This window comes from Hyla sarda, chromosome 8 (genome assembly GCF_029499605.1).
Source record: "Hyla sarda isolate aHylSar1 chromosome 8, aHylSar1.hap1, whole genome shotgun sequence".
Classification (NCBI taxonomy): domain Eukaryota; kingdom Metazoa; phylum Chordata; class Amphibia; order Anura; family Hylidae; genus Hyla; species Hyla sarda.
The window spans coordinates 108,544,968-108,571,844 of record NC_079196.1 but is presented as its reverse complement, the minus strand read 5'-3'; the positions used below and the strand labels follow the sequence as shown (position 1 = coordinate 108,571,844).

The 26,877-nt window shown below is 39.2% G+C and overlaps 1 long non-coding RNA gene and 1 other non-coding gene across 2 annotated transcripts in view; one reads left to right on the top strand and one right to left on the bottom strand.

Annotated features, from left to right (window-relative positions):
- Window positions 1-25,873, bottom strand: part of LOC130284342 (uncharacterized) — a 55,177-nt gene extending 29,304 nt beyond the window's left edge. Inside the window, exon 1 of the long non-coding RNA XR_008846988.1 lies at window positions 25,706-25,873. This is a non-coding gene — a long non-coding RNA (uncharacterized LOC130284342). The remainder of the gene's footprint in view (window positions 1-25,705) is intronic.
- LOC130290156 (small nucleolar RNA SNORA35) lies at window positions 12,660-12,794 on the top strand. The gene has a single exon (XR_008847524.1). It is a non-coding gene; the product is annotated as a small nucleolar RNA SNORA35 (small nucleolar RNA).
- Window positions 25,874-26,877: the final 1,004 nt, after the last annotated feature.

Below are 26,877 nucleotides of genomic sequence, written 5' to 3'. Positions count from 1 at the left end.
GAAGATCGCAGGGGGTCCCTGTCTTTGAGCGGAGTACAACTGTAATAATATCTGTAAAAAGCTAATAAAAGTAGCAAAACTTTACAATTAAAGGGGTACTCCGGTGCTTACACATCTTATCCCCTATCCAAAGGATAGGGGATAAGATGCCTGATCGCGGGAGTCCCGCAGCTGGGGACGCCCGGGATCATGCACGCGGCACCCCGTTTGTAATCAGTCCCCGGAGCGTGTTTACTCCGGGTCTGATTACGGCCGACGGCAGGGCCGGCGGCGTGTGACGTCACGCCTCCACAACCGTGTGACGTCACGCTCCGCCCCTCAATGCAAGCCGACGGGAGGGGGCGTGATAGCTATACGTGGTATGCACATATGAGGGCAGAAAATGTGGTACAATACACTTAAAAAAAAGTATTTTTGCACAACACCAGCAGAAAACAACAGTGCTGCAGCACAAAAAAGCTGTGTATTAAACACAAAATTTCACTCTGTCAAAGACTATTAGGAATGGACTGCTGGGTATTTTTCCATCCACAGACTAGTATAACCAGCATATGATTTGTTGTGGAACAAAGACACAGAATTTCCCTTAAAAAATGCTTTCTGCCTCCTCTGCTAAGGTTTATGAATTTTAGGCAGCTTGTTGAAATGTATGAAGCAACACACAGCTATCTGCCCCTCTCTGTAATACAATGCTGAAGAACGGAACTGGGAGGTTTATGACTGCATTAACCCCTTTGCGCAGAATGTCATATATAAACGCCGGGTTGTGCAGTGCGTTCGCGCATCCCGGCGTTTATAAATGACATGCAGTTAACCCGGCGCTGCACAGCAGCGCAAGGGTTAACAGGCAGAAATCCCGTGCCCAGCGGCGGGAGACAAGTTCTGCTTGACATCCCAGGACCATCTGTAATTGGTCCTGGGATTAGAGCCCTGTGATTGGTCCCTGTGGACCAATCACAGTGTATCAGTGTCTTTGTTACAATAACACCGGCTCCGAAGCTTTCAGTTCGTTCTGAACAGCGATCGGAGCCGGTGTTAGTGTTAGGACAGAAGACAGAAGACAGAAGAGTGTTAAAAAGCTTTTCTAAAAGCTAAAAATTTAAGTGGAAGTAAAAGAACCCCCCCTGTAGTGCCCCTTACCCTGCTGCTGCTGCCGCCGTCTGAAGTCTGCAGCCTGTCCGATCTGACAGGCTGCAGTGAAGATCCTAGTGACTGTCACTGTATATAACAGTGACAGTCTTGTATAAATCTGTGCCCCAGTAGTGCCCAGCAGTGCCCCCCAGTGCCCATCTGTGCCCATCTGCTGCCTCCTAAGTCTGCAGCCTGTGCGATCTGACAGGCTGCAGTGAAGATCCTAGTGACTGTCACTGAATATAACAGTGACAGTCTAGTGCCCATCAGTGCCCATCAGTGTCCAGTAGTGCCCATCAGTGCCCAGCAGTGCCCATCAGTCTCCAGTAGTGCCCAGCAGTGCCCCTTCCAATTGCTGTCCTCCCTGTCTGAAGTCTGCAGCCTGTGTGATCTGACAGGCTGCAGTGAAGATTGTAACTTGTAACTGTAACTGAATATAGTTACATTCTACAGTACAGTACAGTAATAAAGTTTCAGTGCCCATCAGTGCCCCTTATCCTGCTGCTGATTCATTCATTCGTTCATTCATTCATTCATTCGTTCATTCATTCATTCATTCGTTCATTCATTCATTCATTCATTCATCAGCTGTGAAGAAATTGAAGTCTGTCACTGACCATAACAGTGACAGTGAAGAATAATATAAAATACTGTCAGTGCCCCTGAAGTGACTGTCACCCTTTCATCCCATCACCACCTTGCACACCTCCATACTACCCTGTTACGTTTTTTCCTGGTGCGTCACTGATTAGTGACAGCAGTGACAGTTCGCCGCTGTTTTTTTTTAGTTCTAGTGGCGCTTTTTGTTTCAGTTTTTCCGTTGTTATAAAAAAAGTAAAAAAGTAAAAAAAATATATAAAAATATAAAAATACAAAAAAAATATTGTTCTAGTGTTGTACATCAGAGACACTTCGCCACTTATAGTGTCATCCAATATGTCAAGGCGTCGCATGTACAGCACTGAGGAGGCATATGCCTTCTTGGCATCTTCCTCTGGTTCAGATAGTGGTGAAGAGTTGTTATATTTGCCCTCTTCTTCTTCCTCTTCCACTGATTCTGACGAGGAACCTCCCCGCCACCGCCCTAGGCCAGGTCCTAGTACCAGTCCTAGTACCAATATTGAGCCAGGTCCTAGTGCCATCTCTGAGTGGGCTCCAGCTTCAAACTTTATACCCAATTTGCCTGAGTTTGTGGCCACTGCAGGCATTCGTGTTGACACCGTGGGGTTGAAAGAAGCTGATTTTTTTCAGCTCTTCTTTTCAGAAGAGCTGATTAATTTGATAGTGGAGGAAACCAACCGGTATGCTGAGCAATTCATTGCGGCCAATCCACAGGCATATCATGCTAGGCCTTATCAATGGACGCCAACCAATGCACTAGAGCTCAAAAAATTTTTTGCCCTTTTGTTTAACATGGGCATAGTTAAAAAGCCCACAATTCGCTCCTATTGGAGTAATGATATGCTTTACCATACTCCACTGTACCGGTCGGTCATGCCAAGGAATCGGTTTGAAGCCCTCCTCAAATTTCTACATTATGCTAATAATGAAAATTGTCCACCTCCCAGTGATCCAAATTTTGATCGCATATATAAAATTCGGCCCCTTGTTAATTATTTAAATCAAAAATTTTCTGAAGTTTACACCCCAGAAAAAGAGATTGCAGTGGACGAATCTCTTGTGCACTTCAAAGGAAGGTTGCACTTTAGGCAATACCTGCCTAACAAACGGGCCAGGTATGGGGTAAAACTTTATAAGTTGTGCGAGAGCACAACCGGCTATACGCACAAATTCAGAGTCTATGAGGGGAAAGACTCTAAAATAGAGCCCCCAGAGTGTCCCCCCGTACTAAAAACAACGGGAAAAATAGTATGGGATCTAGTTCACCCCCTGCTAGATCAAGGGTATAACATCTACCTTGATAATTTTTACACTAGCGTCCCATTACTACAATGCCTGTTTGCCAAGGGGACTGTGGCCTGTGGTACCATCAGGCGAAATCAAAGGGATCTGCCTAAAATTTTTGTACGGCAAAAGTTGAAGAAGGGGGAAAGCAAGGCTGTGTGCAAGGACAACATGATGCTTGTGAAGTACCAGGACAAGCGTGATGTTCTTGTACTAACCACCTTACACCCAGACAGATCCACCCCTGTCCAAGTCCGTGGTACCACAGAGAGTGCCCCTAAACCGGTGTGTATCCAGGACTATAATAAGTTCATGGGAGGGGTGGATCTGTCAGATCAGGCCTTGCAGCCGTACACTGCCCTACGCAAAACTAAGACCTGGTATAAAAAATTGGCACTGCACCTCTTCCAAATTACCATGTACAATTCATTTGTGGTGTACAAACGTGCAGGAAATACATGCACATACCTGCAATTCCAGAAAAATGTTATTAAGGACTTTCTGTTTGGGGATCCGGAAGGGGAGGAAAGCAGAGCCACAGGATCGGAGAACAGAATAGTTCCAGGGCAACATTTTCCTGCGGTAGTTCCCCGTAGAGAATCGGGGAGTAGGCAACAGAAGCGGTGTCGGGTGTGCTCCAAGCGTGGCATTAGAAAATGCACTATATACCACTGTGAGACATGTCCCCACAAACCCGGTCTGTGCATTGAAGACTGTTTTAAAATCTATCACACAACATATGATATCTAATTTTGTCCCCTTTAATTATTTTTAGAATGACTTTGGATAACTCTACCCAATGCACCCTTGGAATGACATGTGAGCAATTCATTTATTTCCCCCTTTTTCTCCACTAAACTATTAAAAAAAATCTAATTGGCAAACCCCTAATAAAACTAAAAATTCCCATTATACCCCTAGATGAATACCTTGGCAGGTATAGTTTTATATTTTCAACATTTTGCTAAACCCTTAACAAAAAAAAAAATTCCATTATACCCCTAGATGAATACCTTGGCAGGTATAGTTTTATTTTCACTATCTTGCTAAACCCCTAAACAAAACTTAAAAAAATTTCCATTATACCCCTAGATGAATACCTCAGCAGGTTCCCGGGGTTCTGGCTCCATAGGGGCTTCCTAAATCCGACATGCCCCCAAAAAATTCTCTCTCCAAATTTTGCTCCTTCCCTTCTGAGACCTGTAGTTCACCAGCAAAGCATTTTACGTGCTTTTATGGGTTATTTCCTTGCTCAAGGGAAATGGGGCTACAAATTTTGGGGTAATTTTTCAGCTATAACCCCTTGTAAAAATGAAAAATTTGGGGAAAAACAAGCATTTTAGTGATTTTTTTATTTTATTTTTTACATATGCAAAAGTCGTGAAACACCTGTGGGGTATTAAGGTTCACTTGACCCCTTGTTACATTCCCCAAGGGGTCTAGTTTCCGAAATGGTATGCCATGTGTTTTTTTTTTTGCTGTCCTGGCACCATAGGGTCTTCCTAAATGCGGCATGCCCCCAGAGCACTTCCAAAAAGCCAAAATGTGACTCCTTCTCTTCTGAGACCTGTAGTGTGTCAGCAGAGCACTTTTCACCCCCATATGGGGTGTTTTCTGAATCGGGAGAAATTGGGCTTCAAATTTTGGGGGGCATTTTCTGCTTTAACCCTTTGTAAAAATGTCAAATTTTTGAGAAACCAAGCATTTTAGGTAAAAAATATATATATTTTTTTACATATGCAAAAGTCGTCAAACACCTGTGGGGTATTAAGGTTCACTTTACCCCTTTTTACATTCCCCAAGGGGTCTAGTTTCCAAAATGGTATGCCATGTGTTTTTTTTTTGCTGTCCTGGCACCATAGGGGCTTCCTAAATGCGGCATGCCCCCAGAGCAAAATTTGCTTCCAAAAAGCCAAATGTGACTCCTTCTCTTCTGAGACCTGTAGTGCACCAGCAGAGCACTTTTCACCCCCATATGGGGTGTTTTCTGAATCGGGAGAAATTGGGCTTCAAATTTTGGGGGGTATTTTCTGCTTTAACCCTTTGTAAAAATGTTAAATTTTTGAGAAACCAAGCATTTTAGGTAAAAAATATATATTTTTTTTACATATGCAAAAGTCGTGAAACCCCTGTGGGGTATTAAGGTTCACTTTACCACTTGTTACGTTCCCCAAGGGGTCTAGTTTCCAAAATGGTATGTCATGTGTTTTTTTTTCCTGTCCTGGCACCATAGGGGCTTCCTAAATGCGGCATGCCCCCAGGGCAAAATTTGCTTCCAAAAAGCCAAATGTGACTCCTTCTCTTCTGAGACCTGTAGTGCACCAGCAGAGCACTTTTCACCCCCATATGGGGTGTTTTCTGAATCGGGAGAAATTGGGCTTCAAATATTGGGGGGTATTTTCTGCTTTAACCCTTTGTAAAAATGTAAAATTTTTGAGAAACCAAGCATTTTAGGTAAAAAATCTATATATTTTTTTACATATGCAAAAGTCTTGAAACCCCTGTGGGGTATTAAGGTTCACTTTTCCCCTTGTTACGTTCCCCAAGGGGTCTAGTTTCCAAAATGGTATGTCAAGTGTTTTTTTTTTGCTGTCCTGGCACCATAGGGGCTTCCTAAATGCGACATGCCCCCAGAGCAAAATTTGCTTCCAAAAAGCCAAATGTGACTCCTTCTCTTTTGAGACATGTAGTGCGCCAGCAGAGCACTTTTCACCCCCATATGGGGTGTTTTCTGAATCGGGAGAAATTGGGCTTCAAATATTGGGGGGTATTTTCTGCTTTAACCCTTTGTAAAAATGTAAAATTTTTGAGAAACCAAGCATTTTAGGTAAAAAATATATATATTTTTTTACATATGCAAAAGTCTTGAAACCCCTGTGGGGTATTAAGGTTCACTTTACCCCTTGTTACGTTCCCCAAGGGGTCTAGTTTCCAAAATGGTATGTCATGTGGTTTTTTTTTGCTGTCCTGGCACCATAGGGGCTTCCTAAATGCGGCATGCCCCCAGAGCAAAATTTGCTTCCAAAAAGCCAAATGTGACTCCTTCTCTTTTGAGACCTGTAGTGCGCCAGCAGAGCACTTTTCACCCCCATATGGGGTGTTTTCTGAATCGGGAGAAATTGGGCTTAAAATTTTGGGGGGCATTTTCTGCTTTAACCCTTTGCAAAAATGTAAAATTTTTGAGAAACCAAGCATTTTAGGTAAAAAATATATATATTTTTTTACATATGCAAAAGTCGTGAAACCCCTGTGGGGTATTAAGGTTCACTTTACCCCTTGTTACGTTCCCCAAGGGGTCTAGTTTCCAAAATGGTATGCCATGTGGTTTTTTTTTCTGTCCTGGCACCATAGGGGCTTCCTAAATGAGGCATGCCCCCAGAGCAAAATTTGCTTCAAAAAAGCCAAATGTGACTCCTTCTCTTCTGGGACCTGTAGTGCGCCAGCAGAGCACTTTTCACCCCCATATGGGGTGTTTTCTGAATTGGGAGAAATTGGGCTTCAAATTTTGGGGGGTATTTTCTGATTTAACCCTTTGTAAAAATGTCAAATTTTTGGGAAACCAAGCATTTTAGATATTTTTTTTTTTTTTTTTTTTACATTTGCAAAAAGTTGTGAAACCCCTGTGGGGTATTAAGGCTCACTTAATTCCTTGTTACGTTCCTCAAGGGGTCTAGTTTCCAAAATGGTATGGCATGTGGGCGGTTTTAGCTGTTCTGGCACCATAGGGGCTTCCTAAATGCAACATGCCCCCCAAAAACCATTTCAGAAAAACATACTCTCCAAAATCCCCTTGTCGCTCCTTCGCTTCTGAGCCCTCTACTGCGCCCGCCGAACAATTAACATAGACATATGAGGTATGTGCTTACTCGAGAGAAATTGGGCTACAAACACAAGTAAAAATTTTCTCCTTTTACCCCTTGCAAACATTAAAAAATTGGGTCTACAAGAACATGCGAGTGTAAAAAATGAAGATTTTGAATTTTCTCCTTCACTTTGCTGCTATTCCTGTGAAACACCTAAAGGGTTAAAACACTTACTGAATGTCATTTTGAATACTTTGGGGGGTGCAGTTTTTATAATGGGGTCATTTGTGGGGTATTTCTAATATGAAGACCATTCAAATCCACTTCAAACCTGAACTGGTCCCTGAAAAATATTGAGTTTGAAAATTTTGTGAAAATTTGGAAAATTGCTGCTGAACTTTGAAGCCCTCTGGTGTCTTCCAAAAGTAAAAACTCGTCAATTTTATGATGCAATCGTAAAGTAGACATATTGTATATGTGAATAAAAAAAAAATGTATTTTTAATATCCATTTTCCTTACAAGCAGAGAGCTTCAAAGTTAGAAAAATGCAAAATTTTCAATTTTTTCGTCAAATTTGGGGATTTTTCACCAATAAAGGATGCAAGTTACCATAAAATTTTACCACTATGTTAAAGTAGAATATGTCACGAAAAAACAATCTCGGAATCAGAATGATCAGTAAAAGCATTCCAGAGTTATTAATGTTTAAAGTGACAGTGGTCAGATTTGCAAAAAACGCTCTGGTCCTTAAGGCCAAAATGAGCTTGGTCCTGAAGGGGTTAAAAATCCTTTTCAGTGAAAAAAAAACACTGCTCTCTGTCCACCAGAACGCTGATGTGACTCGGATGTGAAACCTTGCTGGAATTAGCTTTTCTGTGTAACACACACAGCGATGTCTGTGCTATCTGTATGCAGTGTAATGAATGATATGATGAGCCACAAAATATCTGCCAAATATATAGGGCTGTGACATCACAGGGGTGATTGGCTGTTGATAGGCTGCATCCTGCATGTGATTCAGGGTCATCCAACCTACTTCCCTTCCCACCTTGCCTTCCCTCCTTCCCAGCATTCCTTGCCCCATGTACTGACATGTGCATCCACCATTTTAGATGCCCTGGAGCCTGGACCGCAGTAAATGGAGTTTAATGAAGCGATTTGTGCAATAGATTTGCGGCGATATTCGCATTCGTTGCAAATCAAATATATTTCATGAAATTCGTAATGGATTCCGGTTCATCAGCTTCGATTCGCTCATCATTAGTATATATATGTATATATATACTGAAAATTGCCACAACATGTAAAAAGTGCAAAGTGCCACAAGCCAATAAAGGATGTGAAAAGAATTATATATAGATACATATATCCAAAAAGTAACAAGCAAGGTGCATACACCTAGTGACTGGATCATACAATAGTGCACAGGAAACATAAAAGTATGTGTGAAACCGAAATGAAAGTGAACAGTGCAGAGACAAAAACTATTTTGAACTAGTAGCAGATAGGTAACCCTGGAGCAGCCTGAACTCACCCCAGGCCCGCAAACAAACCTCCGATGCTTTTCGACGATATATACATTTATACGTTTTTACCCCATTTTACAATTATTTAACAGCACCCTCTGCCCCAGCATTAATTTATTTATTTTTCATGACATCCATATATATATATATATATATATATATATATATATATATATATCTTTTATGTACTTTGATTCATATGCATATTGCATTTTGTATCTTTTTTATTCTGCTTTTATGTATGTCCTAATATTAATTATGCAATAAAGATACTATACATTTTACCTTATAATAGTATTATTATTGGTGTGAGGGTTCATTGTTGTATGCCTAAGACGTTTGTACGTTATATATTGGTCTTCCTTTCTTTACCCCCTACTATATTTATTGTTTGAGTTTACAAATAGAAAAGATTTGTTTGGTTCAAACTATAAATGTAGTAAATGGTCACATCTACCTTAGTAAAGCTGCTTTATATTGGTTTCATTCCATATAGGCGGGTTCACACTGAGAATCTAAGGGCGGAAAATTTGCAGCTGGAGATTCTGAGTGCGGCACACGACGGCTGAAGTCAGCCGGCGCTAGGAGTTTGCGGACATTGCAGTCTCGATAGATGGCAGTATCTGCAGTGTGGATTCATTTAGCAAGTTTAATGTCCTGGCGCAATTGTTAGATCAGAATTTTCTGACGGAAATTCTGCTCAGAAAATTCTGCAGTGTAGATGGGTTTTTACGGAAAACCCATTCACCTGCATCTTCGGGCAGCAGGTAGCAGAATTTCTGACCAAAATTCAGGAGCGGAATTCCAGTCAAAAATTTTGTAGTGTGAATCCTCCAGCCTTAGGATAATAGTGGGAGATCCTATGTAGAACAACCACTTTAACAAAATGTAATTCCCTTGAGACTGATTTGTATTCCAGGTTTCTCCATTATTGTCATAAAATTATTCAAATTAAATAACATTTGTAAACACTGGGGAACTATAGTTAATTTTGAGCATCCAGCATCACAGAGGCGCATATATATATATATATATATATATATATATATATATATATATATATATATATAATGTTTATTAGCCACAGTAACTTAAAAAATACCAGTAGCCCCAATGACTCAAAAAATACCATTAGCCCCAATAACTCCAAAAAAAATACCATTAACCCCAATAAATCAAAAAAAAATACCATTAGCCCCAATAACTCAAAAATGCCATTTGCCCCAATAACTCAAAACATCCCATTAGTGAGACTGAATGTGTAAAACCTAATGGAAATGTTAAGTGTATGTTCACAAATGCCAGATGTCTAGCATATAAAATGGGGGAGCTTGAGGCCTGGATACACATTGATATAGTTGGGGTCACTGAAACATGGCTACACTCTTCACATGACTGGGCTGTCATTCTGCAGGGGTTTACATTGTTTTGCAAGGATAGGGTGAACAGGAAAGGTGGTGGTGTATGTCTGTATGTTAGCGGTATGAAAGTCAGTGTGAACGATGCCATAGCGTGTGATGATTATGAGGATGTGAAATCCCTGTGGGTAGAATTACAAAAGGAGGCAAGGGCTGAAAAGATCACTTTTGGTGTAATGTATAGACCCCCCCAACACCACTGAGGAGATAGAAGGTCAGCTGCATACACAGAGAGGGCTGCACGGCCGGGTACAGTGGTAATAATGGGAGATTTTAACTATGCAGATATTGATTGGGGTCGGGGTTTGGCTAAAAATACAAAGGGGAGACAATTCCTAAATTTATTGCAGGATAAGTTTATGGCCCAGTTTGTGGAGGACCCAACAAGAAGCTATGCTCTGTTGGATCTGGCCATTTGTAACTGTGCAGGAAAACCTTTGTAATAGCGACCACAATATAGTTACTTTTGATTTAAAGTGTAGAAAAGAAAGACAGGTGGCCAAAGAAAGCAAAGCAAATCCTAAATATATTTTTTAGAGCAATTCTCCAGGACCGGATGCATTACACCCAAGAGTTCTTAGAGAACTAATTTCAGTAATTTCTGTACCCTTGTTCATGATGTTTAGAGATTCTCTGGTGTCTGGTATTGTGCCAAGGGACTGGCACAAGGCGAATGTGGTGCCAATCTTCAAAAAGGGCTATAGGTTATCCCCAGGTAATTATAGACCGGTAAGCCTAACGTGCATTGTGGGAAAACTGTTTGAAGGACTCATAAGGGACTACATACAGGAATACTTAGGGGATAATAGTATTATAAGTGATAGCCAGCATAGGTTTACTAAGGATAGAAGTTGTTAAGCCAATCTAATTTGCTTTTATGAAGATGTGAGTAGAAGCCTTGACAGAGGAATGGCTGGATATAGTGTTTTTGGATTTTGCAAAAGCATTTGATACTGTCCCTCATAGAAGTCTGATAGGTAAGTTAAAGGGGTATTCCAGGAAAAAAAACAACGTTTTTTTATTTATATCAATTGGCTCCAGAAAGTTAAACAGATTTGTAAATTACTTCTATTAAAAAATCTTAATCCTTTCAGTACTTATGAGCTTCTGAAGTTAAGGTTCTCTTTTTTGTCTAAGTCCTCTCTGATGACACCTGTCTCGGGAAACGCCCAGTTTAGAACAGGTTTGCTATGGGGATTTGCTTTTAAACTGGGCGTTTCCCGAGACAGGTGTCATCAGAGAAGACTTAGACAGAAAAGAACAACCTTAACTTCAGAAGCTCATAAGTTCTGAAAGGATTAAGATTTTTTAATAGAAGTAATTTACAAATCTGTTTAACTTTCTGGAGCCAGTTGATATATAAAAAAAAGTTTTTTCCTGGATAACCCCTTTAAGGTCTTTAGGTTTGGAAACTTTAGTTTGTAACTGGATTGAATGCTGGCTTAAGGATCATATCCAGAGAGTGGTGGTCAATGAATCTTACTCTGATTAGTCCCCGGTTATTAGTGGTGTACCCCAAGTTTCAGTACCAGGCCCGCTCATGTTTAACTTATTTATTAATGATACAGAGGATGAGATTAACAGCTCTGTTTCTATTTTTTGCAGATGACACCAAGCTTTGTAGTACAGTCTATAGAGGATGTACATTGGTTACAAGATGACTTGGATAGACTAAGTGTCTGGGCATCCACTTGGCATATTGAGGTTCAATGTGGATAAATGTAAAGTTATGCATCTGGGTACTAATAATCTGCATGTAACGTATGTCTTAGGGGGGGTTAAACTGGGAGAGTCACTGGTAGAGCAGGATCTGGGTGTACTTATAGATCATAGACTACAGAATAGCATGCAATGTCAGGCAGCTGCTTCTAAGGCCAATAGGATATTGTCATGTATCAGAAGAGGCATGGACTCGAGGGAAAGGAACATAATACTACCACTTTATAAAGCATTGGTGCGGCCTCATCTGTAATTTGCTATTCAGTTTTGGTCACCAGTTCATAAAAGGGACGTTGTGAAACTGGAGAAGGTGCAGAGACGCGCGACTAAACTAATATGGGGCATGGAACATCTTAGCTATGAGGAGAGATTAAAGTAATTAAATTTGTTTAGTCTTGAGTAGAGACATTTAAGGGGGGGGATATGATCATCGTATATAAGTAGATAAATGGCCCATAAAAAAATATGTGGGGAAAAACTTTTCCAGGTTAAACCCCCTCAAAGGACATGGGGGCACTCCCTATGACTGGAGAAAAAAAGGTTTGGTCTCAAGGGGCGACAAGCCTTCTTTACCATATGAACTGTGAATTTATGGAACAGTCTACCTCCGGAACTGGTCACAGCAGAAACAGTTGAAAGCTTTAAAACAGGGTTAGATACATTCCTAGAACAAAATAACATTAATGCGTATGCAGAAATATAATCCCATCCCTTCCCCTTCATCCCACCACACCCCTTCCCTTTAATTCCTTGGTTGAACTTAATGGTCATATGTCTTTTTTCGACCATACTATGTAACTATGTAATGTTGTAAAAGAGTCTGTTTAATCAATACAAGCCATTAAACTGTTGTAAAGCTCTAATATCCAAGGTTTGCACTGCTTATGTCTACACCTTTTGTATTTATCGAACAAAGCACATTATTATGGATAATATTTCACTCTTATTCATAGTAATGTGCTGTATTCGATAAGCATAGAATGCAGGGTGCTTCACAGAAATCGCGGGGGTCCCAGCGGCTGGACCCCCAGCGATCAGACATCTTATCCCCTATCCTTTGGAGCGGAGAATCCCTTAGACACTTTTACTGTCAATTAAGAAGCCCATAAATGCTGCCTTATATGAGAGATGCAGTGTATAGTATAAATTGGTTGTAACACACTGTCTAGTGTCTCCTTGGCCTTCATCTTGGCTCTGGGATGTCTTTCTGGTGCCAGAACAAATCCATTCTTGCAGAAATGCTGTGTCCAATAGACCTGTTACCTGTCCTTTCTGGGAGTTGGGTACAAATGTTCTTAGAGTTGTTGCATTGTGTCAGTGTGGATATATGTGAGGTAAAAGAATCAGGGTGACCCTTACTGATTAATAAATAAAGAGAAAAAGAAAAAAGCACAGTGGTTGTATAAAGGAGGCAATAAGCATCGGTCTCTTGTTTGTTTACTAAATCTTACATTTATACTGCAGTTTTCGTATGTCCAGTTTACTACACCATGCTTCATCCAATTTCTAAATTCTGCTAAATAAAATACTGTTTTCATAAAAAAAAAAAAAAGATTTTTTATATATAGGAAATATTTCATGCAACAAGGAAAATAATATTTCTCTTTATTTATTGCCAGTATGTGAAACCCTCAGCTGTTTAATATTGAATTATAGCTGAAATATAAACCCTATTAACCCTGCTGGTACTGATCCTCATGGATTTTGATGGTGGCTGACAATATAATAAGATTTTTGCTCTGAGTGGATTCAAGACAGGATAACTATAATTATGCACACTTATGGGAGGCTAAGGGTGATCTGTCTATGTAGATTTCTCAAGCAGCCTCTGTTTATCTAGATAGCATGGCAGGGGGCATGAACTCTGCAGAAGGTGCCCAGTTAATCTCTATTACTGTACTTACCCTGAAGAAATGCATGCACTGAAGTAAGAAAAGTCAGATATATAGGTCAGCAAACATTTCCTAACCTTCGCATGCAAGACATATCTATTGAAGCTGCACAAAAAAACTAACCAAATGCCAGTGTAAAGTACTCTGCTCCTAATAGCCTTTCAAGTTTAGAAAATATCTAAAGGAGATTTACAATAGCAGCTGTATTATGAGGTATTACAGCATCTGGAGAGAAAAATGATATGTTCTTTTGGCCAAGGCAGGGAAAAATAGAAAGAAAAACCATACATACCTACCATTGGGGATTGCATAGAGAATGAATGGAGGGGCAGGTGATAATGTGCGCTACTGCTCCATTCACCCGGGGAACAAGGGACCTCCATTCTCAAAATCGGTGGGGGTTCCGTAGGTCAGACCCTACCAATCACATACTTACAGTATCCCCAGTTACATGAATTGGTGATTAATAAAAATTTTGTGATAGCCCTTATTTTACAGTTAGGTCTGGGGCACATTATTTTGTAGTTTCCCCTACTGCTGTAATCTTTATTCTAGGTATTTACCATACCTGTATCATATTAGTTGGGGGTATTGGATAGTACTGCAGCATGGTAATGGAGCACATACAGTCATGGCCATAAATGTTGGCACCCCTGAACGTTTTCTAGAAAATGAAGTATTTCTCACAAAAATTTACATTTACATGTTTTGCTATACACATGTTTATTCCCTTTGTGTGTATTGGAACTAAACCAAAAAAGGGAGGAAAAAAAGCAAATTGGACATAATGTCACACCAAACTCCAAAAATGGGCTGGACAAAATTATTGGCACCCTTAACTTAATATTTGGTTGCACACCCTTTGGGAAAAAAATAACTTAAATCAGTCACTTCCTGTAACCATCAATAAGCTTCTTATATTATTATTGGACTCATTGCTGGCCACTTCAGAACTCTCCAGCACTTTGTTGCCATCCATTTCTGGATTCTTTTTGACATATGTTTGGGGTCATTGTCCTGCTGAAAGACCCAAGATCTCGGACCCAAACCCAGCTTTCTGACACTGGGCTGTACAGTGCAACCCAAAATTCAAGGCTCCCAGTGCCAGAGGCAGGGAAACAACCCCAAAACATCATTGAACCTCCACCATATTTTACTGTAGGTACTGTGTTCTTTCTTTGTAGGCCTCATTCTGTTTTCAGTAAACAGTAGAATGATGTGCTTTACCAAAAAGCTCTATCTTGGTCTCATCTGTCCAAGAGACGTTTTCCCAGAAGGATTTTGGCTTACTCAAGTTCATTTTGGCAAAATGTAGTCTTGCTTTTTTATGTCTCTGTATCAGCAGTGGAGTCCTCCTGGGTCTCCTGCCATAGCGTTTCATTTCATTTAAATGTTGACGGATAGTTTGCGCTGACACTGATGCTCCCTGAGACTGCAGGACAGCTTGAATATCTTTGGAACTTCGTGTGTAGCAAAGAATTCAAGAAATATCTGCACTCACCGCCGGTATCGATAGAGGCTGCTCCTAAATGGACTTCATAGCCGGACCGGGACTGCAGAGACGCTGGATGCGCTCAGAGGCTATAACCGGTTTATTTCGCACATTCGCGCTTAATCCAGCCTAAGTTCACGTTATAGCGCTCTGGATTTTAAAGTTGCAGGTGGGGGAGTGTACTTGCGGTCATGTGACCATCCAGGTGAGCATTCATTACATAAGCGGATAATAGAAAAACATAAAAATCATTATATATATGATCTTATAATATATACTAGAGGCTGAATATTAAGATAGAAAAGCAGCCAAATCAATTTTCTCGTTGAGACCAAGAGGACCTTGTGGGTCTAAACGCATGATCCACATCGCTCCTGCTCTCAGAAGCCTAGTGTTCCAATTTAATGTTGAGTTAGAATGTTTAACTGTTTCAATGCCTCCAAATGTAAACCCTTCGGTACTATGCTTGTGGATCTCCTGCATATGTTTAACAAATCGGGGGGCACCATTACCAGTCTTGATAGAATGTATGTGCTCTCGCACCCTAATTCTCAGCTGCCTAATAGTTTTCCCTCTATAGAAAAATTTGCAGCTACATATTAGGAAATACACAACATATGTTGAACGGCAGGTGATCAAGTCATGTATGGTTATTAAGTAAGTGTCACCTAGTCTTATTAGAAACAACATTGGGGACAACTGCCACATTTTTTGTCTCCCTTTGGGCTTATTCCCGAAAGCCAGTTGTTTTTTTTTTCATTAATGTTTTAGTGATGTTCTGATTAATTGTTTCTCCTATGGTTCTATTCCTGATATGTGATAATAGGTCTTCTCATGGCGATGGTAGCTAGATCGGAATCATTTTCAATAATATGCCAGTTATTTTTTGTTACTGAGTTAATAACTGAATTCATGGCACTATTTTTAAAGAAGAAAACGAATCGTTCATTGCCAGGACTTTTTTTTCGAATGAGGATGAATTAAGGTGTTTCTAGAAATGGTTTGTGTTCTTTCATATGCAGATTTTATGACTTCTTCTGGATAACCTCTTTTAGATTAGCGACATGATAATTCTTGGGCTTGCTGTACATACATTTCTGGATTTTTATTGTTTCTTTTCAACCTGATGAATTGGCTGTATGGGATGGAGTCTTTAGTAGATCTTGTATGTGAGCTCTCATAATGGAGGATAGTATTCTTAGCTATGGGTTTTCTAAAACCTTTTGTGTAGGTGTGGTCGTCTTCTACATAAACAATGAGATCGAGAAATTCTATTTCGGTACCTCCGAAATTGCTAGTGAAAATCATATTCAGAGTATTAACTGTATTAAGATGATGAATGAAGGCTTCAAAGCATGTCTTGTCGCCCTCCCATACTATGAGCACATCATCTACATATCATAAAAAAAACTTTAATATGTTTAATGTATGGATTACTGGTACTGTAGATGAATTGTTTCTTAAAAAAAAAAGACAAAAACAAATTAGCATAAGAACATGAGGTGGCACTCCCCATTGCTGTTCCGGAGATCTGTTTATATCATTGAGATTCAAAACTAAATGTATTATGATTCAGAATAAAATGTAATGCATCGCAAATAAAATCCAAATATACGGTGGTTTTATCAGTGTCTTTCAAAATAGACCGGATAGCCTGCACAACCGCATCATGGGGGATGCGGGTGTACAGGCTCTCCACATCCACAGTAGCCAATGTGTACGATTGCTGCCAATGGAATGTTTCAACAAACTGTATGATGTCATTAGTATCCTTAAAGGGGTATTCCAGGCAAAACCTTTTTTTATATATATCAACTGGCTCCGGAAAGTTAAACAGATTTGTAAATTTCTTCTCTTAAAAAATCTTAATCCTTCCAATAGTTATTAGCTTCTGAAGTTTTCTGTCTAACTGCTCAATGATGATGTCCCGTCCCGGGAGCTGTGCATGATGGGAGAATATCCCCATAGGAAGTGCACAGTTTCCGGGACGTGAGTCATCAGAGAGCAGTTAGACAGAAAACAACAACTCAACTTCAGAAGCTAATAACAACTGAAAGGATTAAGATTTTTTAATAGAAGTAATTTACAAATCTGTTTAACTTTCTGGAGCCAGTTGATATATAAAAAAAAGTTTTGGCCTGGAATACCCCTTTAACATATGAAGGCATCTGACCCAGAATGGGTCTTAATGCCCAATCAACATATTTGGATAAAAACTCTGTCACTGACCCCCTCCCGGCCACTAGGGGGCGACCGGGAGGGGGGGGGGCATTTTTGTGTATTTTTGGGAAGAGATACCATCTAGGTCTAGATGGATGGGAAGGAAGAAGGCGTTCAGCCATTTTAGCTTCCAATACTCCCGAAGACACTTTGTCCCTTAAAAAGAATCTGAGTTGATCCAAAATCTTGCTGGTGGGATCACTCTTCAATTTGACATATACATGTTCATCATTCAGCTGGCGAAATGCTTCAAGATTGTATTGTTCTGTGGTCCAAATAACGACTCCCCCTCCTTTATCAGCTCGAGACCCTTTTAATTCTGGATGAACACTGAGCCAATCCATGGCTCTTTTTTTTTTAGGTGTTAAATTAGTATCCATTTGTGGATGAATGAGAGCTTTACTATCTCTCATGACAGATCGTTGTAAATGATCAATCGAGCTGCCTGCTATTATAGAAGGGTTGAATGTAGATGGCTTACCACTACGAAATGGGGAGTAGGTGACTGTTTGAGCTTGTTCATCAAAAGAATCCAATTCTATTTCTGCTTCCAAACTGGCAAGATCTTTAATAAGTTGTTTATCTTTGCTGGTAGCATTGCTGATAGGGCAAAATCCCATAGGTCCGATGGTACAAGGAGTACCACTTTCATGTATCATTATGTGGGTGGGTGCGGGTGGGTAAATCAGTGTCATTATGTGGGTGGGTGCAAAAAAACATTTTTTGATTTATTTTTTTAATTGCTCGAAAAAAATCAACTTCAAAAGATGGTAACTTGAATTCTTCAGTAATCCCATAATTGAGCCCCTTTGATAATAGTGAGGTGACTCCTTCAGGTATTATGGATCCAGAAATATAAATAACTATTTTGTCTTCTTCTAATCTTTCCAGGAGACACCTTTTCGTTTCTGTACATATTTTCCCCTTGCTACCTCTCTTCCTCCCTCCGCGCCTAATGCGCCTCCTAAAGGGGGTGTTTGCATTGAAACATTCGGTTTGGAGGTGGTTTCTCGGGGGGGCTTCATCCGAAGCACTAGTTTCTGTTTCACTCGTCCAAAAATTCTGGCTTCTTCGTTTTCTATAGGTGCGTCTCTTTTGGTTCCTGTTCACATTTCTATTTTTATTAACATCGGTTTTCTGTATATTCCATGAGAAAACATTGTTACCATCATAATTATGTTTATCCCGTATAAACTTATCCCATTTCTGCTCTTTAATTTCTGCTTGCAAAAGGGTCATTTTTCTTTCCAAATTTTTTTATGAATAAACTGAATTGTGTCTCCGAAAGTCCGGTGCGCAATTCAATTTTGGCTCAGCAAAGCTCTTCTACTATTTTAGCATAATCAATCTGATTCTGTTGCAGGACTAGATCCAACAAGACCATCGCATGAGTCTTGTGAGCATCTGACCAAAGCTGTGCAAATTCAGGATTATCCTGGAATTGAGAGGGGACTTTGAAAACTCTCAGCCCTTTTGGTGCTCGATTGCTATCATGGTATGCTTGGAGTGAGTCCAAAACATACGAGTTTCTTTATCCGCTAAATTATATATTTTGTGCTCTAGTTACTTAGTGCTTAAAAGGTTCATTTCCTCCCGTGTATTACAGGATACAAAGAACACACAAGCATCATGCCTACTCTGGTCCATCAATTTTTCTCTTCCGTCCACGCCCAGGGAGATTACTCTCTGGAGATGGACATGTAACCTTGAGATTGATGATATTTTTCCACAATTTTGGTTCTCAAGTCCTCAGACAGTTCTCCTCTCCTCTTTCTGTTGTCCATGCTTAGTGTGGCCCACACAGACACACAATGCAAAGACTAAGTGAACTTCTCTTCTTTTTCTCTGCTTTCAGGTGTGATTTTTATATTGCCCACACCTGTTACTTGCCCCAGGGGAGTTTAATGGAGCATCACATGCTTGGAAAAATTCTTATTTTTCCACAATTTTGAAAGGGTTCCAATAATTTTGTCCAGCCCATTTTTGCAATTTGGTGCGACATTATGTCCAATTTGCTTTTTTCCTCCCTTTTTTGATTTAGTTCCAATACACACAGAGGGAATAAACATGTATATAGCAAAACATGTGTTACTGCAATCATTTTCTGTGAGAAACACATTAATTTCTAGAAAAATTTCAGGGGTGCCAACATTTACAGCCATGACTGTACCAAGTGGTGAGATTTGAGAAAAGATTTGTCCCACCTTCCATTGCTTTCCAACTTGTTATTGGCAACAAGTAGACAGCACTCAGTCAGACAAAAATACAGTATTGTGAATACAGACACAGAGATGTTGAAGCAGCATTATTACTTTGTAGAGGGCACAAAGGGAGCATTATTACAGCATGGGGCAACAAGCCAATGTAAGGCCTAAAAGGGGTGCTAATAGCACTGAGGAGATCACTGTTTTACTGTGTGTAGACAATATTACTGTATGAAGTGCAAAAGGTGACATTATAAGGCTAGGGCTACATGGTGACTGTGACCACGACATGGGTTGTGTGGCCAAAGATCACATTGTTGTGCTCCCTAAATCGCAGCTAATATATGTAAATGGGGTAACTGTGCAATTTATCGTGACCAGAAATCCAGGATAGATTTATTATGTTTGTCAGGATCACACTCGTAGTCATTTGCAGTTTGTAATTCAACACTATTCTCAGATTAGATGGACAAAAGGTGTACTGTTTTCCCTTAATAAGAGTGTAATAATGATGTGTGGAGACTTTTAGGTCATGCACACTCCACTGAGAATTCTGGGAAGAAAGGATATGCAAAATAGCACTCACACCACTTTTTCCACGTGCTTACCAAGACAAGGATCTCCCTAGAGAGAAAATTGCCTTTTGTCCCACTATGACAGGCCTCCTACTAGCCAGCCAGCACCCTGCTCTGTATTGACGAGGGGCAAAACCTGAAACAGCTGTTTGCAGATGAGTATTCTTTGCTTCTGAAGAGATCCCTGGATTGGCATACATTCCCAGTCAATTTCCAAGACTCCTAGTTGGAGTGAAACACTGACTTTAAGGGAAAGCTACTAGGAAAAAGTGATATGAGAGCTGCTTTGCATATCTTTTCTTCTCAGATTAGATGAGAAGCAGAACAATTCAGGGAGCGGGATAGGATGACATGAGCCAAAATAAGTCTCAAACCAGCCCTGACTATTGTCAATGGGGTCTGTTGAGGACGGTTGATGTCCATCGTGTGGTGAATCTGTCACTGTCTTTATAGTAGACTTTCTGTTCCTATGATGAAACAGTGAAATCGATATGTGGATGCGGAAAGGAACATAGTATAAGGTCCGATTTTAGAATTAAAAACATGCAGAAATATTCTTTCTGCCTCATTTGCTTGTTTCTAACATATAAGAATGTTTTCTGCTGAAAGCCTATTTCAAAGTATGCAATAATTACTAGATTTTGTGTTTCCTTGTACTCCTGCTTGTTTACGTGAAACTGTCTTATTGACATTCTTTTATTGACTGCTCATTGATTTTTACCACTGTTTTAAAAGTAGCTAAAAGCCACAAAAGAATTATCTCTAACTGTCAATTAGACCTAAATATTCTACCCATCAATGCATGTTTCCTGGAGAAGATATGCAATATTGGAAGACTTGGCAGATTAGATCTGATTGGGAAAAGAAACACAGATTGTACAGCTAAAGGTGAAAAGCTTAGAGTTTAGCAGGACTAAACTAAAATGTAGGTGGTCATGACTCTTCCCTGATAGCAGATATAGAGTTTAAGATGTTTTTTATATTTGCCTACAGCAACATTTACAACACCGTGGATGTAATGTGGATTTTGACTTTCACTTAATGGCAATGCATATTCACTACCAAAATTATCATGTGCAGATTTGAAGGTACCATATTTATCGGCATATAACACGCACTGGCGTATAATACGCACCCTCATTTTCACAGGAAAATTTGAAGAAAAAAAAATGTAAACTAAATGCCTCATCATCCCCTCCAGCTTTGATTCCCCCTGCTCCTCAGTTTGGTGTCCCCCCCCCCCCCACTCCGTGCCACATCATTCCTCCCCTTTTATCAGCCCCTGTGCTACATTTACCCCCTCTGATCCCCTCCTTTTCCCTGTGAATCCCCCCGTTCATCATTCTCCTCCTGCTCATCATTCCCCCAGCGCATCATTCCCCCCTCTGCCTCATCATTCCCCCCTGCTCATCATTACCCCCTCTGCTTCATTATCCCCCTGCTCATCTTTACCCCCCTCTGCCTCATCATCCCCCTCTGCTCACCCGCCCCCCCGCTCATCATCCCCCCTTTCTCATAATCCCCCCTGTTCATCATTACCCCCCCTGCCTCATCATCCCCCACTTGCTCATCATCTCCCCTGCTCATCATTGCCCCCCTTTGCCTCTTCATTCCCCCTGCTCACAATCACCTCTGCTCATTATTTCCCCCCTTGCTCATAACCCCCCCCCCCCTGCTCATTATTCCCCCCCCCCCTGCTTTTAATATTTTTATAATCCCTACCTGGCCGCACTCAGGCAGGCTCAGGTTAGGTGGCGGGTCTTGTTGGCTGTGTGTATAATATAATGAGTGATGTCTCCTGCAGGCTCCTCTGCACATCGTCAGGGACGACACTCCTAATTCCCTGCAGCCACTGCTGGTCAGAGTGGCCGCAGAGCCAGCTGCTTGTTAACCCCTTAAGGAGCAATACAAATAAACCTGTACTCCCCTGAAAGGCCAGGCCTGTTTTTACACATCGGGGATGTCTGTCTTTATTAGAGAATAACTCTGGTAACGTTTTGCCAATCACGATAATTCTGACATTGTTTTTTTTTGTCACAAGTTATCCTTCATGTACAAAGTAAAAGTAAGCCGATATCATTTGTAGTTTTTTTTTTACAATGCAAAAAAGCATGACATTTTTGAAAAAATTTAGATTTTTTTGCTTTTTTAACACTAATAGGTTGCATATATTTATACTTCCTGACCAAATAGTTTATGAAACTTATACTTTCAGATGTCTACTTTATTTTGACAGCATTTTTTTAATTAACATTTTAAATTAATTAGAAGCCTAACAATTTAACTTGAAATTTTGAAAATTTTGATGAATTTGAAAAGTACATATTTTTTTTATGTGCTATGCAAGGTTTGCAGAAATTTGAAGGTGTAGAACATAGGAACACCCCCCCCCCAAATGACCCCATTTTAAAAACTAGACCCCCTCAAGGTATTCGCTAGGGGGTACAGTGAGTATTTTAGTATTTAGTAGTTTTTTGGCAGGAATTATTACAAAATCTGCATTAAAAAATCGAAATTTGCTATTTTTCACAAATGCATCATTTGTGGGGCATATTTTTTGTACATCACTTCTGATATTGCAAGAAATGCACCCTATATTTTATTAAGCTGCTCGGCCCGTGTTTGGAAATACCCCTGCTTAGGCCATATTTGGTTCCTTGGCCGCGTGGTAGGACCCCAAAAGAGAGGAGCCCCCTTTGGCTTTCAGGGCATCATTATATGAATAGTCCCCATTCATACTGCGTTTCTGCAGTATAGATGCCCGTTGTCATGTCAAAAAAGGGATGCCAATGTATATTGTACCATCTCATTCAGAAATGAATGGAGCTGCTACAGTATACGTCAGCATCACTCTTTTTGACATGATGCTGACGGATACCTCTAACACTGAATGGGACGCAGTGTAGGGTCACATAGAGCGCATCCGCAGCATATTTCACACCGCGGATGCCCCCCAGCAGTCACAAGGGCGAGATCACTGCTGTGGCTGGGTAGCTCAGTGTGTCCGCTCATGACTTCCGGCAGGAAATCCAACGCTATTAGTGGACACACAAGCTACCCAGCCGCAGCAGGGAGCTCATTATTGTGACTGTTGGCAGGCATCCGCAGCACGTAATATGCTGCAGATGTGCGCCGTGTGATCCTACACATACATTTTTATTTTTCATTATATTTATTTAATAAATGTATTAAAATTTTATTTTTTTAAATTTTTTTCACTTTTTTTATACTTATTTTTTTACACTTTTATTTATTTTCTATTTTTTTCACTTTTTTTTAATGCTTTGGAATACTTAGTATGGGAAAAGTTAAACAATTTTTTAAAATTAGAAAAATCCCCTCCCCCAATAAAAAACGTAATTGTATGTTTTTCCCATTTTACTCAAAAAAGCGTTAAAAAATAATTAATAAACATATTTGGTATCGCCGCGAGTGTAAATATCTGAACTTTCAAACTATAATGTTATTGATCTGAAAAGTGAATGGCGTAAATGTAAAAAAAAATAATTGCTGCATTTTTGTCACATAATATATATATATATATATATATATATATATATACATATAAGTTCATTAAATATGCAAATGGTGTATCAATAAAAAGTAAAGATCACGGCACAAAAAAAATTTGCCCTCCTACCGCCGCTTATATGAAAAAATGAAAAAGTTGTAGGTCGTCAAAATAGAGGGATTTTAAACGCACTAATTTTGTTAAAAAAGTTTGAGATTTTTTTTAAAGCAGTACAATAATAAAAAAGTATTTACTCATGGGTATCATTTTATTCATATTAACCCACAGAATAGATAAAACATGTCATTTTTACTGTAAATTGTACAGCGTGAAAACAAAACCTTCCAAAATTAGCAAAATTGCAGTTTGCTTTTCAATTTCCCCACACAAATAGTTTTTTTTTTTCATTTCACCATACATTTTATGGTAAAGTGAGTGATGTAATTACAAAGAACAACTAGTGGCACAAAAATAAGCCCTCATACTAGTCTGTGGATGAAAATATAAAAGTTATGATTTTTAGAAGGAGAGGAGGAAAAAAAGAAAATGCAAAAATAAAATTGGCTGCGTCCTTAAGGCCAAAATGGTCTGTGTCCTTAAGGGGTTAAATCAGTGACCAGCACTCTTACCAGCATATAATACACAGACAGGTTTTTGCCCAAAATTTAAGTTTTAAAAGTGCGCGTTATACATTGATAAATACGGTAATTTTTCCTATGGAATATGTGTAGAGTTTTTAGATTTTTTTTGTGAAAGCTCTAACCATCTCACTTACATCAGTAACCAATCCATTATAATGGAACTCATATCACAATCTAAAGTTTAGTTACAGATGTATTGAATCAGAACAAATGAAAGCATACATTGTTGTGCAAAGGCTCCACACTTTTGAGAAGAAACCGCACCAAAGAGGGCTTCAAAATTCAGCAGCAATTTTAAAATTTTACATGAAAATTTCAAAATTGGAATTTTTCAGGGACCAGTTCAGTTTGAAGTGGATTTGAGGGTTTTTCATGTTAGAAATACCCCATAAATTACCCCATTTTAAAAACTGCACCCCTCAAAGTATTCAAAATGACATTCAGAAAGTGTGTTAATCCTTTAGGTGTTTCACAAGAATATATTTTTGCATTTATGTCAGAACTGCTGTAAAATCAGACACCCCTGTGCAAATCACCAATTTAGGCCTCAAATATGCATGGCGCAATCACTCCATTTTATGCCCCCATATGGGCTTTTTCCGTACTCAGGAGAAATTGCATTACAAATTTTGGGGGTCTTTTTTTCCTTTTACCTCTTGCGAAAATGAAAAGTAAGGGGCAACACCAGTATGTTAGTGTAAACATTTTTATTTTTTTACACTAACAGGCTGGTGTGGACCCCAACTTTTCCTTTTCATATGGGGTTAAAGGAGAAAAAGCCTCCCAAAATTTGTAAAGCAATTGCTCCTGAGTACGGAAATACCCCATATGTGGTCTTAAACTGTTTCCTTGAAATACGATAGGGCCCTGAATTGAGTGCCATGCACATTTGAGGCCTAAATTAGGGTTTGCAAAGTGGTCGACTCGGATGCAAGCATTACAATTGGCTCCGCTATCAAAAATATTCTATACCAGTGATTCCCAAAAAGGGTGCCTCAAGCTGTTGCTAAACTCCCAGCATGCCTGTACAGTCAATGGCTGTCTGGAAAACGGTGGAAGACGAAATGTAGTCTATGGAGCAATATGTGATTGCAAATGAATCTATGTGGGTAAAACTACACAAGAATTTCAGAGAAGAGTGGGCAAACACTTGAGTACTATTAGAACGGGTACGGATACACCACTGTCGAGACATGTGAGATCCAAACATGGAGGAAGTATAGAGACATAAAAATTTTGGGGGATTTACCTAGTTAAAAATGGGCCCAAGAAGAGGGGATATAGACAATACCCTTCAGAAGAAAGAAGCTAAGATGATCTACAAATTAAACTGTAGATCCCCCAAAGGGTTGAATGAAGGATTCTCGTACTCAGCCTTCTTACATTGATTGGTTGGTGCTAATATTGAAACAATTAAAATATACATCATGTAAGAATACAGAGTGAGAGTTTTAAAATGAAGCGATATTGGTCTAGATAATTAAAGAACATGAATAGCTAAATTTAATAATAAACTTTTACTACCAGATAAAAGAACTGAGAAAAGACAAGATGGGAAAATAATTGAAATGAGCTGCACATCTATGAAAAAGAGGAAAAACAGAAGGTAAGAAGAAATAGAGAGAAAAAGGAAAAAGAGAAAAAGATCAGAAGAGAATTATACTTACCAGATATGGGAGTGAGGATGTGCCTGAGTGGCTGGATAGCTGAGATCTTGATCCCAGGGAGGATTAGTGACCTAATTAAAATAAAAATAAGAATATATAAAGAGGAAGTTAACAAGGCATTTATGAAATATGATTGGTGGGGGAAAATGATCTGTTTACATAACCCATTTTATTAAGGTGGATTTACCAGATTCTTAATTATGATAAAATAAATTAAATCAATTGGCAGACTGAGCATATAGGGAATTTAACCCCTTAAGGACCGACCCATTTTTTTACCTCTATGACCAGGCTCTTTTTTTTTAAATTTGACATGTATCTCTTTAAATGGTAATAACTTTAGAACGCTTTTTCTGAGCAGAGCGATTCTGAGATAGTTTTTTTCGTGGCATATTGTACTTTGTATAACTGGTGCATTTTTGTTGACACATGAAGCATTTTTTGTGAAAAACTTCAAAATATTGTGAAAAACTGGAAAATTTCTGTTTTTTTTTTTTTAATGGTGTACACTGTGCGGTAAAAGTGATGTTATATTTATTCTGTGGGTCAGTACGATTATGACAATACCCATTTTAGATAGATTTCTATGTTCTTTTTCCTTTTCTGAGCAAAATTATTTTTCTGGCATTCATTTTTCAACAGCCGTAACTTTTTTCTTTTTCGTCCAAAGCCATTGAGTCAGGGCTTATTTTTTGCGGGATGAGCTGTACTTTTTATTGATATCATTTTAGTGCTATGTGCTAACTTTTAATTTTCTTTATTCCCCTATTTGTTCCAAAATTGGTGAATTTTGTGCTTTTCTTGATATATTTTTTTTTTACTGCGTTCAGCGTGCGGGATAATTTACATTATAGTTTTATAGTACACATGATTACGGACGTGGCAATACCTATTATGTATATGATTTGTGTTTTTGATCTTTTTGGTGGTAATACAGGGCTTTTATTGGGAAAGGGGCATTTTTTATTTATTTTTTACACTTCATTCTTTTATTGAAGAACTTTTTATTTTATTTTTTACACTTTTTACTGGTTATACTATGCTGCAATACATTTTTACTGCAGCACAGTATAACCTGATGAGCTGCACACACTATAGCCTGTATATAAATATATATATATATATATATATATATATATATATATATATATATATATATCCCCTTTTGGGAA